The following is a 16197-nucleotide window of genomic DNA, read 5'->3' as shown; positions in this document are numbered from 1 at the left end:
CGACCACATAATAATCACGCGCATCCAGTCTGCGCATTTTCACTAGCCCAATTCAACATTCAATACAATTTTGTATATATAATGTTTGTTGATAACTGCTTTCTGCAGAGGACGTGTAATAAGTGTATTTCATGTTCTGTTTCGGTGCTTTGCTAATAAAAAAATGTCTAACCTAACAAATTTCATTTTCTGGGGACATTCCCTGATCTATTTTCCCTTTCCACTTAGAATTCCTTACTGCTAACGTAGAATATTGTAGCATAAGCACATTTCAAGTAATTAAAATGTACACTGAATTTTCTACGTTTACAGTACCAGCCGACTTTCCGTTTAAATTTTTATAAGTATAACGGAACAGCTGAGAATTTCTTTCCTTATTCAGAATAGAATACAGAAATAGCAAACAGCTCCCTCTCGCGTTCACCGGGTAATCGTCGATCTATCGGTATTACCATTTCTGTGCAGAAAAAAATGCTGTAATACCGACCTGCCGAATCGGCCAGGTCACGTGACGTGTCTACCCCCTTAAACATCCCGACAATTTATCATTGGCCGCGACGATTGGAAGCGAACAAAAACATTATGTACGATCCTCTCACGAACCCTTCTAACACGCCAGAGGACTTTAAATATTCTATTAGATTATCTCCAATTGACTATTTCAACCCTGCAAGACTTAGCAACAAATATTGGAGGCTAAACACAAACTGTACTTATATAATGGAGTTAAAAAATAGAATCCTCAGTCAGGTGCATAGACAGGATGTTAACAGATAACTACGGCGTACTTAAAAAGAGATAGGCCTAAGACCTTTGTAAATAGTCATGTAAATATATTTAGTTTAAATTAGCGTAGGTTAGATTTAAGTAGATCCAAATTTAGATTTAAGACCCCACCAAAGTGACCTGCTAGGTTTAGAGCCGATTTTTCCTAGGATACCAAAGTGATTAAAAGCAAAATAATAAATAAGCGACTCACTGCGCATTCGCCAGCTATCAAATTTCGGGTACAAAAGGAGGCGCACGATGCGCAGCGCGAGCATTCCAGGGCATTTAAGGTTACGATTCGAATACGCTCTCTCAACTGACGAATACTTAAACCTAGAGGCAGCTTAAGTTTCAACCAGTGGCGGATCTCCAGTGTATAAAAGTTACTGGTGCTCCTTTTTGGTCTTTGTATTTTGAAGTTATAGAACCTCGCTTTAGCGGCCGATGTTCTTGGTAAAAGCAAGGCCTCGAAGAGCATAAAATAAAAACTCTGTCAAAAGAAACGAGCTCGCTCCGAAGACGGTAGCGGCCGTTCTTACTACAGACATTGCCAAGAGTCATCGAGCTCGCTCCGGAAACGGTAGCGGCCGAATATTTAATAAATATTCACGTAACATTAATTAGCATAAATATAAAAAACTATAGAAAACCCAAAAAACAGAATATATAATCGTAGACTGTAAGCAATATTAGAATAAGTATTGTCAAATAAAGTCATTGTTAAGTTTTTAAGTCGTGGATTTTAATCCTTAGTTGTAATAACGAACTCCCACCTATCCTATACTCGAGGGGACGCCGCTCTCCTCTCGAGGACCTACTAGCTTCAGTTGTTTTCGGACAGCCGAACGTTACAGGTCGGATATTTTTTGGTGACAGCGGTGGGATAATTTCGTTTAGTAGGATAATTTCGATTAAAGGGGATATTTCTCTTAAAGTGAAACCACTCCAGAAGTGAGCATTTTCCAGAAATTTTTTCTTCTCTAAATTCTACAGAGGCTTAAAAAAAAAAAAAAAAACTTCACAACATGAACCTGACACACTGGGAGAAGCAATGGCTAACCTAGCAATCAATACAGAAACACAGGGGACTACAGAAACTCCAGAAATTATTTCAGGAGATACAAACACTCCAGGAACTTCAAATCCACAAGTTAATATGAATACAGCTACGAATGTATATCCTCACTTACCACACATTAGTCCCCTCTTTCGATGGTAGAAATATACCAATACATCAATTTATTAAAAGTTGTCGACACGCACGACGCATGGTTAATCCGAATGCAGAGTATGGATTAGTTCAACTCATTAAAAATAAGCTTTTCGGACAAGCTTCTAGAGTAGTTTTGAACGGGGATTATAATTCAATCGATGACCTCATTTCAGTACTAGAATCACGATTTGCACCATTACATACTTCCATACAATTATATGGGGAATTATCAAAAATTGCACAATTACCTAACGAAACAACGGTAGATTATAGCAGTCGTGTATCCAATCTCCTTCTTCAGATTAAACATTGCAATGCGATAGAAGTACCTACACACGTAGTGCAATTTAATATAACCGCGGAACAAAACGCCATTAAAGCCTTTCTAACAACACGCCTTCAGCAGCCTTGATCGCGCTATCAATATCGCCATTAAAGCAGAAGCAGAATGTAATGAAAATCAGATACGAGCAAGGGAAGCAGCAGGAATAACACAAACTAATCGATGTACAAACTGCCTTGGATACGGCCATATTGCCACCGCCTGCAGCAGTCAAATTTCACGAACCAGTTGGTACCAACAAACAACACATTCTGTGATTTTTGCCGAAGATCAGGTCACATGACGCAAGATTGTACAAGCCGGAGTTACACGAGCAGAGCCCCTCAATCTAACGTATACTGTAAGGTAACGTAACGTCGAAGAACAGGTCACATGACACAAGATTGCAGAAGCCAAAATTACACGACCAAAGCTCCTCAATCCAACTCATATTGTGATCATTGTCGACGACCAGGTCACACAATACAGGAATGTAGAAGTAAAAATTATGCAAATCGGATGCAGAAACCAGAAATATTCTGCGAATATTGCAAATTCAGAGGCCATACAGTAGAGCAATGTAGAAAGAAGATGTACTTCGACAGGAAAGAAAGAGAAGAACAACCTCGTATGGTACGTAGGCAGGCTATACTCGGATTAAAAACAGAGCAAATTAGGAAACCCCCTAGCATCCTTCTCTCTGATCTAGGATTCAATGGAGAAGAAGCAACGTTAATGATTGATACCGGATCCGATTTGAATGTAATTAAAAGGAGTGCTGTTTCACCCAATATACCAATCTTCACGGACACCTTGTTCGACCTTAATGGTATTACGGACGGCCTACTCAGCACCATAGGATACATCAAGATCAGAACATTAAATACAGAAATCATCATCCATGTTGTAGAAGACCTCCCTATCAAACAGGATGGAATATTGGGAACAGAATTCTTTCAAACTAACGGCGCAACCATCGACTACATGAAATCAGCGATAACTATTGGAATGGAAACTATTCCATTCATTGATCCAGAAATGGTCACAATACCAGCCAGAACAAGAAGTCAAATATATGTACGGGTCCTTAACACACGATCTACCACAGGATATATTCCAAGAATTAAAATTCACCCAAATATACATATGGGAAATGCAGTAGTTTCAAATAATAACGGCATAGCATATCTCTTCGCAATAAACACATCTTCAAAAGACATTAAAATCCCCGTACCATCAGTCGAATTAGAACCTTTCGACGAAGTACCTATAAAAGATGAAACGTCAGACAAATACAGAAAAACTAACAGAATACACCAACTACTACAACAATTACGATTAGAACATTTAAATTCAGAAGAACGAGCCAGTGTTGAAGAATTAATTAAAGAACACGCGGATAGATTCTACCTTCCAGGAGAAAAACTAGAAGCAACAAATAAAGCCTATCATAAAATAATAACGGAAAACGACGTTCCTGTTTTCACAAAACAATATAGATACCCTCAAGCATATAAAGAAGAAGTAAAAAGACAAACTAAAGAATTACTTGAAAAAGGAATCATACAGCCCTCATCATCGCCATACAATTCACCCATATGGATTGTACCTAAAAAGGAAGAGCCAGGATTGTAATAGACTTCAGGAAATTAAATGAGAAAATAATTGGAGACGCCTACCCCCTACCAAATATAACTGACATACTAGATCAGTTAGGAAGTGCGAAATATTTCTCTGTCTTTGATCTTGCATCTGGCTTTCACCAAATTCCTATGCATCCAGATCATCGACACAAGACAGCTTTCTCTACAACATACGGACACTATGAATTTAATAGAATGCCATTTGGACTTAAGAATGCACCAGCTACGTTCCAGAGACTCATGGATCAAGTCTTGACAGGACTTCAGGGGATAGAACTTTTTGTATATTTAGATGACATCGTGATATATGCCAGCTCAATGAAAGAACATGCAACAAAATTTAAAAGACTAATGAATAGATTAAGAGACGCAAATCTCTACCTTCAACCGGATAAATGTGAATTTTTAAAGAAAGAAGTATCGTACCTAGGACATATAATAGGAGAAGAAGGAGTTAAGCCAGACCCAAAGAAAATAATAGCTGTAAAAGAATTCCCAACTCCTACAACAGTCAAGAATGTAAAACAGTTCTTAGGACTGAGTGGATATTATAGAAGATTTATAAAGGATTTTTCAAGAATTGCAAGACCACTATCAAATCTCACTAAAAAGGATTATCAATTCGAATGGACGTATAAACAACAAAAAGCATTCGAAACTCTACGAGAAGCACTCTGCAAAGAACCTATTCTGCAATTTCCAGATTTCGAAAAAACATTTAACATTACGACAGACGCTTCAGGCATTGCTGTTGGCGCAGTTCTTAGTCAAGGGGAAATAGGGAAAGATTTACCAGTAGCTTACGCATCCCGTGTTTTAAACGATGCAGAGACGCGATATTCACCTACGGAAAGAGAATTACTAGCAATAATATACGCGGTATTCCATTTTCGACCTTATATTTATGGCAGAAAATTTTATCTCATAACAGATCATAAACCTTTAGAATGGCATCAAAATCTATCTAATCCGACCTCACGTTTAGTACGATGGAAAATTAAACTCGCAGAGTACGATTATAAAATACTATATAAACCAGGAAACTACAATACGAACGCGGATGTCTTATCTGGAAATCCAATTTCATTACCGTTAAACGCGAAACGAGCACATTCGGAAACAAGTTCTCATGAAAATAAAAAACACAAACAATTTCATCAATTCAAAACGCGGCAACGGGAGACTACTGCCTCAACGTCAGAAAACCCAGCTCCATACAAACAACCCAGAATTAGCTCTTCGGATTCTGATTCTTCATCGTACGACGAAAGCGACTCGATAAATATAAAGCGAAAAAAAAACAAAAATCGAACACCTCCTCCTCTCATCCGGAAGCTAAAAAACCAAATATTGAACCATCGGAAACACATACACCACCTCGCCGTGCGGAAATATTCATACCCTCCCAAAAAACGGAAATATATACACGCCCCCAAATCTCGGTACCCGTTGAAGTACATGCGCCCCCTCAAGTCACAGAACCCCTAACAATACATACACCCGCTCAAGACATAATACAAGACACCACAAGGAAAGCACCTCACATCAAGAAACCTCAAGAAGACCTAATAGAAGAAATAGACGAAGCAACCATAGTACCAAAACACAATTATAAAGATCCTCCCAAAATTAGTGCAGAAACAAGTTCAGACAAAAGCACTCACCATACACCTAAAAAGAAAAAGCAAAAATTAAAATCCATATAACTCCTATAACTCCTATAACTCCTATAAAAATAAGGAAGAAGAAAATACTTACTCCTCCTCCATCATCTTCTCTCTCTCTCCACGGCATAAACAAACATCAACCAAGCCAAGAATAGTTTCAAATATTCCAATCAGACAACAACACACAGAGGTAAAAGATCACCTATGGATGGGAAAAGGATATGTAGCAACATTCATAAACACACAAGGCAGTCCAATAGGACCAGCAGGAGAAAAATTATATAAAGAAAAAAATATAAAACCTCACAAACTTTACCAGCCATTAGAAGTTGGGGAGTTCGTAAAGCTCAAAGAAGGAAAACATACAATAATTGGACTCATCACAACGAACCATCCATCAGAAGAAGACTTATATAAAGCACTTAAAACACTCCACGCACAAATACCTAAAAATACAACAAAAATATACATATCAGCAGAAAGAAATAAAATCTCATTATATAAATTACAAGAATTAATAAATATAATATTCCTACAAGAAGACATCCAATTTGTATTCTGCAAGGGCACTCTTCTAACTCCTCCTGTACAAGATAGACAGCAGATCATCCAGGAGAATCACCAATCACCTATAGGCGGACACAAAGGAATTACAAAGACATACCATCGCATAAGAAGCAAATATTATTGGAAGAATATGAAATATGAAATAACACAATTTATTAAAACTTGCTTAGATTGTCAAAAAACTAAATTAGTACGAGTAAAAAATAAGGAACCCATGATACTGACAGATACACCTGTTGACGCTTTTGATAAGATTTCTATGGATATAGTAGGACCACTACCCTTCACAAATACTGGGAATAGTTATATACTCACTATTCAGGACAATTTAACAAAATATTCTCTCGCTATACCATTGGCAAACATTACTTCAGAGGACATAGCCGAGGCATTCACAGAACACTTCATCTGTAAATTTGCTGCAAGTCCTAAAGCAATCCTCACTGATCAGGGACCAAACTTCATTAGTTCCCTTATGAAAAAATTCGCAAGAGCGTTTCACATTAAACAATACCGAACCTCTGCATTTCATCCTCAATCCAATGGATCCTTAGAGAGAAGCCACCACGTCCTTGTTGAGTACCTACGACATTACGTATCAAAAGAAAAACAATGGGATCAATGGTTACCTCAAGCAATGTTTTCATTGTATTAACAAGTACTCACGAAGGCACGAAATTTACGCCTCACGAACTTGTTTTTGGTAGAAAAGCACGTCTTCCGTCAAGCATTCCTCCAACTGACCATATTAAAACATATCCGGACTACGTCGATAAATTAATGGACAAACTATACCACATTCGACAAATGGCGCGAAAAAATCTAGAAGAATAAAAAATTCGACAGAAACATTATTACGACCGGAAGATTCAATCTCAAACGTATAAAATAGGAGATTGGGTATGGTTACTAAATCCACGAAGAGAAAAATTAGGACCGGAATATAGCGGACCCTACCGGATTACCGAAGTCATGGAGAACAGCAACCTGAAAATAGCAATAAACCCTAAACAAATGCGAAACGTTCATATGAACAGAATAAAAAAAGCTTATTTACCTTAAAAAAAAAAAATAATAATAAATAAAAAAAAAAGTGGCAACCCTGCGTGGGAGTCAATATAAAAGAGGAGCAGACGCAAGATTCCTTCACTCTAGCACACGCATCCATACGTGCAACAACGTATTCAAACGAATAAGCAAGCGCAACAAAATGGACAAATTTATATGTCTGAAAAAAATTAAAAAAAAATATATATATTATTATGAAGAAAACCACATTCTTTGCGAATACTGTGCGCAAAGAATAGGGAGAGACTACGGACACCCAGCATCCGAGCATCTTCTTACATTAGCCACAACACGAAAAGATAGACAATGTTTTATTTGTCGACGAATTCTATATATAAAAAAGCAAGCAACTACTTGTGCTTTATGCACTTTACTATCATATCAAATAACACCAATATCCATAAATAATATGGAATTAGGATACGTTTATCCCGGTATTCGGGAACGAATTTTAAAAAATCTCTAAAACTATTAAAAAAAAGCAATCCTGCAACAAGTCAAAGCGCATACATATGTTAACGAGGAACGATATCCTAAGAAACAATAATCTTTCATGTACATATTGATGCAGTTTTTTTTCTCTTTTACACACTACAGTTACACACACACACACACACACACACACACACACACACACACGCACGCACGCACGCACGCACACACGACCCTGATAACCAGATCAGGCAGCAGGATCTGCCGGCAGCTGCGATGCAGCCTACGTCCGCATTCAGCTACGGTTCTGCCGGCAGGGTCTGCCGGCAGATCGACGGCAGATCGACGGCAGATCGACGGCAGGTCCTGCTGCTCGCCTGATGTTGGCTTGGCCAAATCTCCTAGGGCTAACTGCCCCACTTATCAAACGGAGAGAAGGACGTGTTCAGGATCGGATAGTGAATAGCCAACTTATTAAACTCGATATGAAATGTATATAATTGTACTCTGCGAGAGAGCTGGAACTCCAGCCCTACTCTGGTGGATCCTTACAGACAATGGCGCCATGACACCATGGCGCCGAAACCACCGTTCTCTTCCACTCCCCACTCCACATCCCGAGGTGGGGGAACCGACTAGAGGGAGCCGCACGACGCGTTCCCCACAGCACTCCCCTCCAAGAATATTAGATAGAAAATATAAAACTTCGCGCGACGGAGATATTGTATCACAAGAAGAGAAGAAGGAAAACAAAAAATAATGCAGTAAAGCTAATGGTGCGACAAAACATTATCACTTACGCAACGCATCCATTGCAAACGCAGGTTACAAAATAATTCGCGCGCTAACATTAATCAGTCTTAAAATTACTAGTTTGGTTTGTCTTTGGCATCGGTGCAAATGTTATTCTCTTGCGCTCATACGTTCTCAGAACGGTAGGGGCACGCGAGGCAACGGACGGGCCATCGACGTTCCCGCCGTCGGGTAACCCGACATCGACAAGGTCATCGGCTATTAGATGCGCTGGTTTAAGTAACTCGACCGATACGCACTTCGCCTCACCCTTCACCTCGATTCTGAAAACCCGCTCAGAAACGCGTTGGAGAACCTTATGCGGACCGGTATACGGTCGTTCGAGGGACCTCTTCACCATATTCCGCAAAAATACGTGGGAACACGAGTGCAACTCCTTAAATACAAAGGCGCGCTTTTTGTACTTGTGCGCGACTGGTACCGGTCGTACCAGACGCATATACTCCCGAAACTCGTTAACAAATATATTAGGATCCGGAACGAAATCATCCGGCAGGAAGAATTCCCCAGGCAGTCGCAACGTCGTCCCAAACAGGAACTCGGCAGGGGACGCACCAACGTCGGATCGCACGTGAGATCGCAGTCCCAGCAGGACAGTCGGCAGCGAGCGAGGCCAGTTTGCGTCAGCATGGCACATGATTGCGGCCTTGAACACACGATGCCAGCGCTCGATCATCCCGTTAGACGCGGGGTGATAAGCTGTGGTGCGAATGCGCTCGCAACCAATCAACGACAGCAGAGCTGTAAACAGTCTCGACTCGAATTGAGCACCCTGATCCGTTGTCAGTATCTTCGGAGCACCGTATCGCGAGACCCACGAATCGAAAAATGCCTCGGCAACGGCCTGAGCAGAAATCTCTCGCAGGGGTACGCGCTTCAACCCATCGCGAGAATCTGTCTATCATCGTGAGACAGTGGCTAAGCCCGTTCTGCGCCGGCAGCGGACCGACAATGTCAATGTGAACGTGGTCAAACCTACCGTCGGGTGCCACAAATCGCCCCGGAACCTGGCTCACGTGACGCGATACTTTGGATTGCTGACAGTCCGTGCAAGTCTTGCACCATTTCGCGATATCGCGATGCATCTCCGGCCAGACATAGCGCTGGCGGATCAAACGATCGGTGATCCTCGCACTCGGATGCGCCGGGCGATGAAACAATCCGAAAACCAACTCCCGCAAGCTTGCTGGAATGTAGGGACGGATTGCCTCGCCCGTGATATCGCAAAAAACCGTTGTATGGGTAGGACCCCATTGAATCGCTTTCATTTTCAACGGATAATCCTTCGCCTCACGAATCAGCTTTAGCTGCTCATCGCGCTCTTGCTGCTCTGCAAGCTGAACCAGCTCGACCTCGACCGGTAAACGCAACGCATCGACGCGTGAAAGCGCGTCCGCCACCACATTGTCGGTTCCGGCAATGTGCTCAATCCGAGTGGAGAACTGGGCAATGAAGGACAATTGACGCACCTGCCTCGGAGACGCTCTATCGGACTTCTGAAGAAACGCATAAATGAGGGGCTTGTGATCCGAGACTATACCGAAATCCCGACCCTCCACGAGAGGGCGAAAATACTTCACAGCCTCGTAAATTGCCGTAAGCTCCCTGTCATAGGTGCTATAATTCACCTGCGCGGACGAAAACTTCCTCGAAAAGAACGACAACGGCTCCCACACCGACGAAGGGGACCGCTGCTCAAGAACCGCGCCGATAGCCGAATCCGACGCGTCGGTCACCAAACGAATGTCCGCGCCGTAACGCGGATGAACAAGGAGGGCGGCGTTGGCGAGGTCAGCCTTGACCTGGTCAAACGCTTTCTCCGCCTCAGCAGTCCAAACGATCTCCCGCTTGTCATTTTTGCGCGAATCGCGAAGGTACGCGTTCAAAGGCGCCTGAGTGGACGCGCAGTGGGCCAAATTCCTACGATAAAAATTCGCCATACCAAGAAATCGGCGAAGTTGCACAATATTAGTGGGCCTAGGGAACTGCATAATCGCGGCGACCTTATCAGCAGTGGGACTAATTCCCCTGCCATCGACCGTGTGGCCCAGAAATTCTAACTCGGGGACACCGAAGACACATTTGTCCACATTCAGACGAAGGTGGAACTTCCTCAGTCTAGAAAATACTTCCCGAAGATGGGCAGCATGCTCCTCAGGAGAGGATGACGCTATTAAAATATCGTCGATATAAACGAACGCGAAGTCCAGATCGCCCAGCGCGCGGTTGATGTAGCGCTGGAATGACTGGGCAGCATTACGAAGACCGTACGTCATGACGCAAAATTCAAATAATCCGAAGGGTGTGCATACCGCGGTCTTCTGTATGTCCTCGGGCGCCATCGGTATTTGATTGTACGCCCGATGGAGGTCGAGGGAAGTGAAAATGCTTTTGCCCTGCAAATTGACGGTGCAGTCGTAGAGGTGAGGAGTCGGATAACGGTCGGGCGTGGTGACCGCGTTCAATTGGCGGTAATCGCCGCAGACTCTCCACGTCCCGTCTTTTTTTAAGACCAAATGAATGGGACTGGCCCATGGACTGCTGGATGGGCGGCAAATGCCAGCCGCGACCAAGGCTCTGAACTCGGCCTTCGCCGCTTTGAGCTTCTCGAGCGACAAGCGCCGCGGACGCTGAGCGACCGGCGGACCCGTCGTCATGATATAATGCAAAACGCCCTCATCCCCCGGGGACGCGACCCGAGAAGATCCCGTGATCTCCGGAAATTCCGCGAGCAACCCGGCGAAATCCGAGCCAGGAACGACTGAACTGACCGCCTGGAAGGGAACGACCCTAGCGACTGCCAGAGTATACAACTTTGTCTCGGAGTCAATGAGCCTACGTCTCCCCAAATCAACGAGCAGACCGTAATGCTTTAATAAGTCGGCCCCGAATATCGCGTGCGGCACTGCCGCGATACAAAAATTCCAGCGGAACGGACGTCTCAGACCCAAATTCAACTCGCGGAGGGACTCGCCGAACGTATCTATCCGCGTCTCGTTCGCAGCGAAGAGCTTACGACCCGAAGGCTTAACGTCAATCCTTGGATTCGCCGGAAGCAAGGAGATGTCGGCGCCAGTGTCAATTAAAAAAAACTGGCCTGTTACGCGGTCGCGCACATGGAGACGGTTCTGTAAATCGATTCCTTCACTGGACGCCTCCGAGCAGGAAGGAACGTCTAGTTTTTTTCCTTCCAACTCGAGAAATGCGTGCACCATTCGCGACATGATGTCGGGTTGTTCGGAAACTTCCGATGCGCGTAACAAATCCCGGACTTGTGCCGAGACTGGGAGCGCTGTCGACCTGCACCGCCTGCGCGCGACTTGGAACGAGACTGTTGATGCGACCTACTCGAGTTCGACGACTTCGACAACTGTTCCACTTTTTTTGATAATTCTGCTATACAAGATGCCAATCGCACCACCTCGTCCTCCAATGATGGGTGAGACGAAGCCTTAGAGGTAGACGCAATTTGCACGTCACCGGTGCCCGCATTATCAGCGATTTTATCTGCGATTGCAGCTAGTCTGTCCAGGTCTTCCGTGCCTGTTGCCGCGAGTATTGCCCGGTGGTTCGCAGGTAATTGTTCTATGAATATTGATTTAATCACTGCGTCGTCACACTGACCACCGTTAAGGTTTCGGAGGCGACTCAGTACCAGCGACGGCTTGCCGTCAGTAAGTACTTGGCCTTTGAGCAATTTGCGCAGGTTGCTCTCTGCAGAAGCCGCGAACGTCCCGATAATGCGAGCCTTAACTCGTTGGTAAATGTCCGTCGGCGATGGAGACATTAAAATGATGTCTTTAACACAAGCCACAACCTCAGCATCCAACGCGGCAAGCACCACGTCCGCCATGGTGCTCTCTACGTTAATCCGCGAATTACGCAACGACGCTTCTACCTGAACGAACCACAGTGCGGGATCGGATCGGAAAAAGTTCGGAATTTTCGGTACGCGATACGCATCGATGCGGGGCACCCCGAGCGATAAGCGCTCGGCGGCACGTTCAGCCTCCATCACGGCCAAACGTTGTTGCGCTTCACGTAATTGAGCCTCAACCCCGGTTATCGAATTCGCGGTATCCCGGTCAGTCATAATGGCGGAGGCGCCCGCGAAACCGCGACAAAATTCCCAACACGAGCGGAGGAAAACGCGAATCCTCTCGAAAATCCCGTCGCACAGGGGGCGCCACACGATCAAAAATGGCGGCACTTAACGAACCACGCAGTTCGAGAGACCGGAGACACGTGCTGAATATAAAATGGCGGCACCTCAGATGAAACGCAATTTGGGGCTACGCACCACGCAAATACCTCACGGAAACGCTACCGGGAGAGCACCCAATAGAAACGGCCGCACATCACGGCGCCGGACGGCGATAGCGCTGCGTCGTAGGCGGCGACGATGTCGATGTCCTCGGCGACAGAGCTCCCAGGAAATGTGAAGGCGCCGGTGTCGATGGCTTCACGCAATTCGGCAATCGAAGACCCCTTGTAGATACGGACGGGCCCCGATGTCGGTGATTGGCTCGGTGCGCTGTGTACCACACAGCGAAAGCACGTGGTTTCTTACCAGCAACGAACTTCGTGAATTGAAGCTCGACCAGGGCGCCAGAAGGTCCGTCAGAATATCCAGCGGATGTTCTAGTAAAATTCTTGCCGCAGATCGGCACCACGTCCACGAAACTCGTGGATGTCGACAGAGATACTCTCCAGAAGGTGATGAACTTATCACCAAAGTACGTGATCACGTCGGGGTCACCAATGTTGGCTTGGCCAAATCTCCTAGGGCTAACTGCCCCACTTATCAAACGGAGAGAAGGACGTGTTCAGGATCGGATAGTGAATAGCCAACTTATTAAACTCGATATGAAATGTATATAATTGTACTCTGCGAGAGAGCTGGAACTCCAGCCCTACTCTGGTGGATCCTTACAGACAATGGCGCCATGACACCATGGCGCCGAAACCACCGTTCTCTTCCACTCCCCACTCCACATCCCGAGGTGGAGGAACCGACTAGAGGGAGCCGCACGACGCGTTCCCCACACTGACACATCCAACAGCGCCATCTGAAGGCCACAATTGCCAAAGAATTTCCTACGTGTGACGTCACATGGACTTATTTCAAAAAGTATTTATTCTTTCTTTAATAATATACAGGATCAGTGATTACAATTGTTACAAAATAATATAAGCGCATATAAATCCAAAGAGGGACTTTCAACATTTACATTTACAAATCCACGTCCCGTAACCACTGGTACCTAGTAGGGGCGATATCAGGAAATTTCATTCAGTATTTTCGACTTCTTTTTTGTGTAGAATCATCATGTTCCGCGTTGTGTTAGCGCTGAAAACAAATACAATATTAGCATAAAATTAAACGTAACGTATGAATAAACAGAATACATGCGATACTTACTTCAGCTCCATCTCCACACAGTACACAGTCTAGGCGATCATACATGCTCCTGCGAACATTAAAATTTATAAGAAAATATGTCTTAAATTATTATCTACTAAACAAGACGCTGAACATTCGCACTTCGCGCATAACCCTACTTTTCTGTCTTCTAGATAATGCGAATCTCGATGTCCGCGACGTAGATAATTAGAAATTATTCAATTCCATAATTACGTTTGCCTTCTGGATACGACGAGATGCTTTGTCTGGATGTTGATGGATGAAATTACTTGGAATATTCTTCGATTTTGCCGGCACTGACTGCCACCGCCAGTGACTGCCACCTCAGACCTCGAAAACTGGAAGTGGCACCCGTTGCCCGTTGTGCTTGAAGACGTACGCTCAAAGAATATTCTAAGTAATCTCATCCATCAATATTCAAACAAATCATCTCGGCGTATCCAGAAGGCAAACGTAATTATGGAATTGAATAATTTCTAATTATCTACGTCGCGGACATCGAGATTCGCATTATCTAGAAGACAGAAAAGTAGGGTTATGCGCGAAGTGCGAATGTTCAGAGTCTTGTTTAGTAGATAATAATTTAAGACATATTTTCTTATAAATTTTAATGTTCGCAGGAGCATGCATGATCGCCTAGACTGTGTACTGTGTGGAGATGGAGCTGAAGTAAGTATCGCATGTATTCTGTTTATTCATACGTTACGTTTAATTTTATGCTAATATTGTATTTGTTTTCAGCGCTAACACAACGCGGAACATGATGATTCTACACAAAAAAGAAGTCGAAAATACTGAATGAAATTTCCTGATATCGCCCCTACTAGGTACCAGTGGTTACGGGACGTGGATTTGTAAATGTAAATGTTGAAAGTCCCTCTTTGGATTTATATGCGCTTATATTATTTTGTAACAATTGTAATCACTGATCCTGTATATTATTAAAGAAAGAATAAATACTTTTTGAAATAAGTCCATGTGACGTCACACGTAGGAAATTCTTTGGCAATTGTGGCCTTCAGATGGCGCTGTTGGATGTGTCAGGCGAGCAGCAGGACCTGCCGTCGATCTGCCGGCAGGACCTGCCGTCGATCTGCCGTCGATCTGCCGGCAGACCCTGCCGGCAGAACCGTAGCTGAATGCGGACGTAGGCTGCATCGCAGCTGCCGGCAGATCCTGCACTCTCCTGGCAGACCCTGCTGTCAATCTGCCGGCAGACTGCAGGCAGATGGCTATCAGGGGATGTAATAAATACTTACACCTATTCTTTAAGACTTTTTTATAATAAAAACATTTATTTTTTCTTAAAAATGCGGAAAAATTGTAACTTAATAACCTACCATATAACCTAAATAGCATAAAAGTAGTATAAGGAACATTGTTGCGTAGAACGAAGTTGCAAACATAGACATTTTTATAAACACCCGTCAGAGGGCACTACTCTGTCTGCAATTTACCGATCATCGAAAATCATTTTGGATAAATGACACTAGCGCCAACTGTAACCACTCATTCAAACTCGTGCTTGCGCCTTACTTCATACACTACAAAAATGCCCAAGTGATCAGGTACGCGACACTCCAAGGAGCTGAAAATAAAAAAATAATTAAATAAGATATTTTCGGAGATGGTACCAATCCCTCCAATAACCACACCACTCCCGGGATCTCCTCGACAAATGGTAACGTACTAATAAACATTCCGTCTCCTTTTCCAAATTAACAAATCTATTAAAACCTCAAGACACCACCTCATACTCCACCGGACACGCTCCCGACAACTCCGGAGTTTCCAATGACCCCGGATTTCCAACTCCCGAGGGCTCCGGAATTCAGAATCCCAGAGGTGCCCCCACAAAAATGGCCAGCCCTGATAAAGATTAATATTCCGGATCCTGACTGGGAAACGTATAGGGCATTACCAAAAACAGACCCAAGGAAAAGAATCTGGCGTCTCTTGGGACTGTTTGGCACCGGGGCGGCACACATCCCTACAGGCCCATGAGAAAGGAAGAGAAGGAAAATAAATAAAAAAAAATGTACATATTAATAAATAACCATATATATATACGAATCTTCCATTGCGTTCCCCACCTCCATTCCAATCTCTCGAGGACGAGAGATCCCCCAGGGGGGGGGGGAGGTGTAACGTCCCACGCGGAATCCAAACCGATAATTACCGACCGCCGGTAAAGTAAACCGATCTCCATTATCGCGAAATCGTCCTACGTTACCATACAAAATTATTCTATACATGAATTATAATTAATTAATGATTCA

This window comes from Andrena cerasifolii, chromosome 16, assembly GCF_050908995.1.
Source record: "Andrena cerasifolii isolate SP2316 chromosome 16, iyAndCera1_principal, whole genome shotgun sequence".
In the NCBI taxonomy this organism is placed as follows: domain Eukaryota; kingdom Metazoa; phylum Arthropoda; class Insecta; order Hymenoptera; family Andrenidae; genus Andrena; species Andrena cerasifolii.
This window is presented reverse-complemented; position numbering follows the sequence as displayed.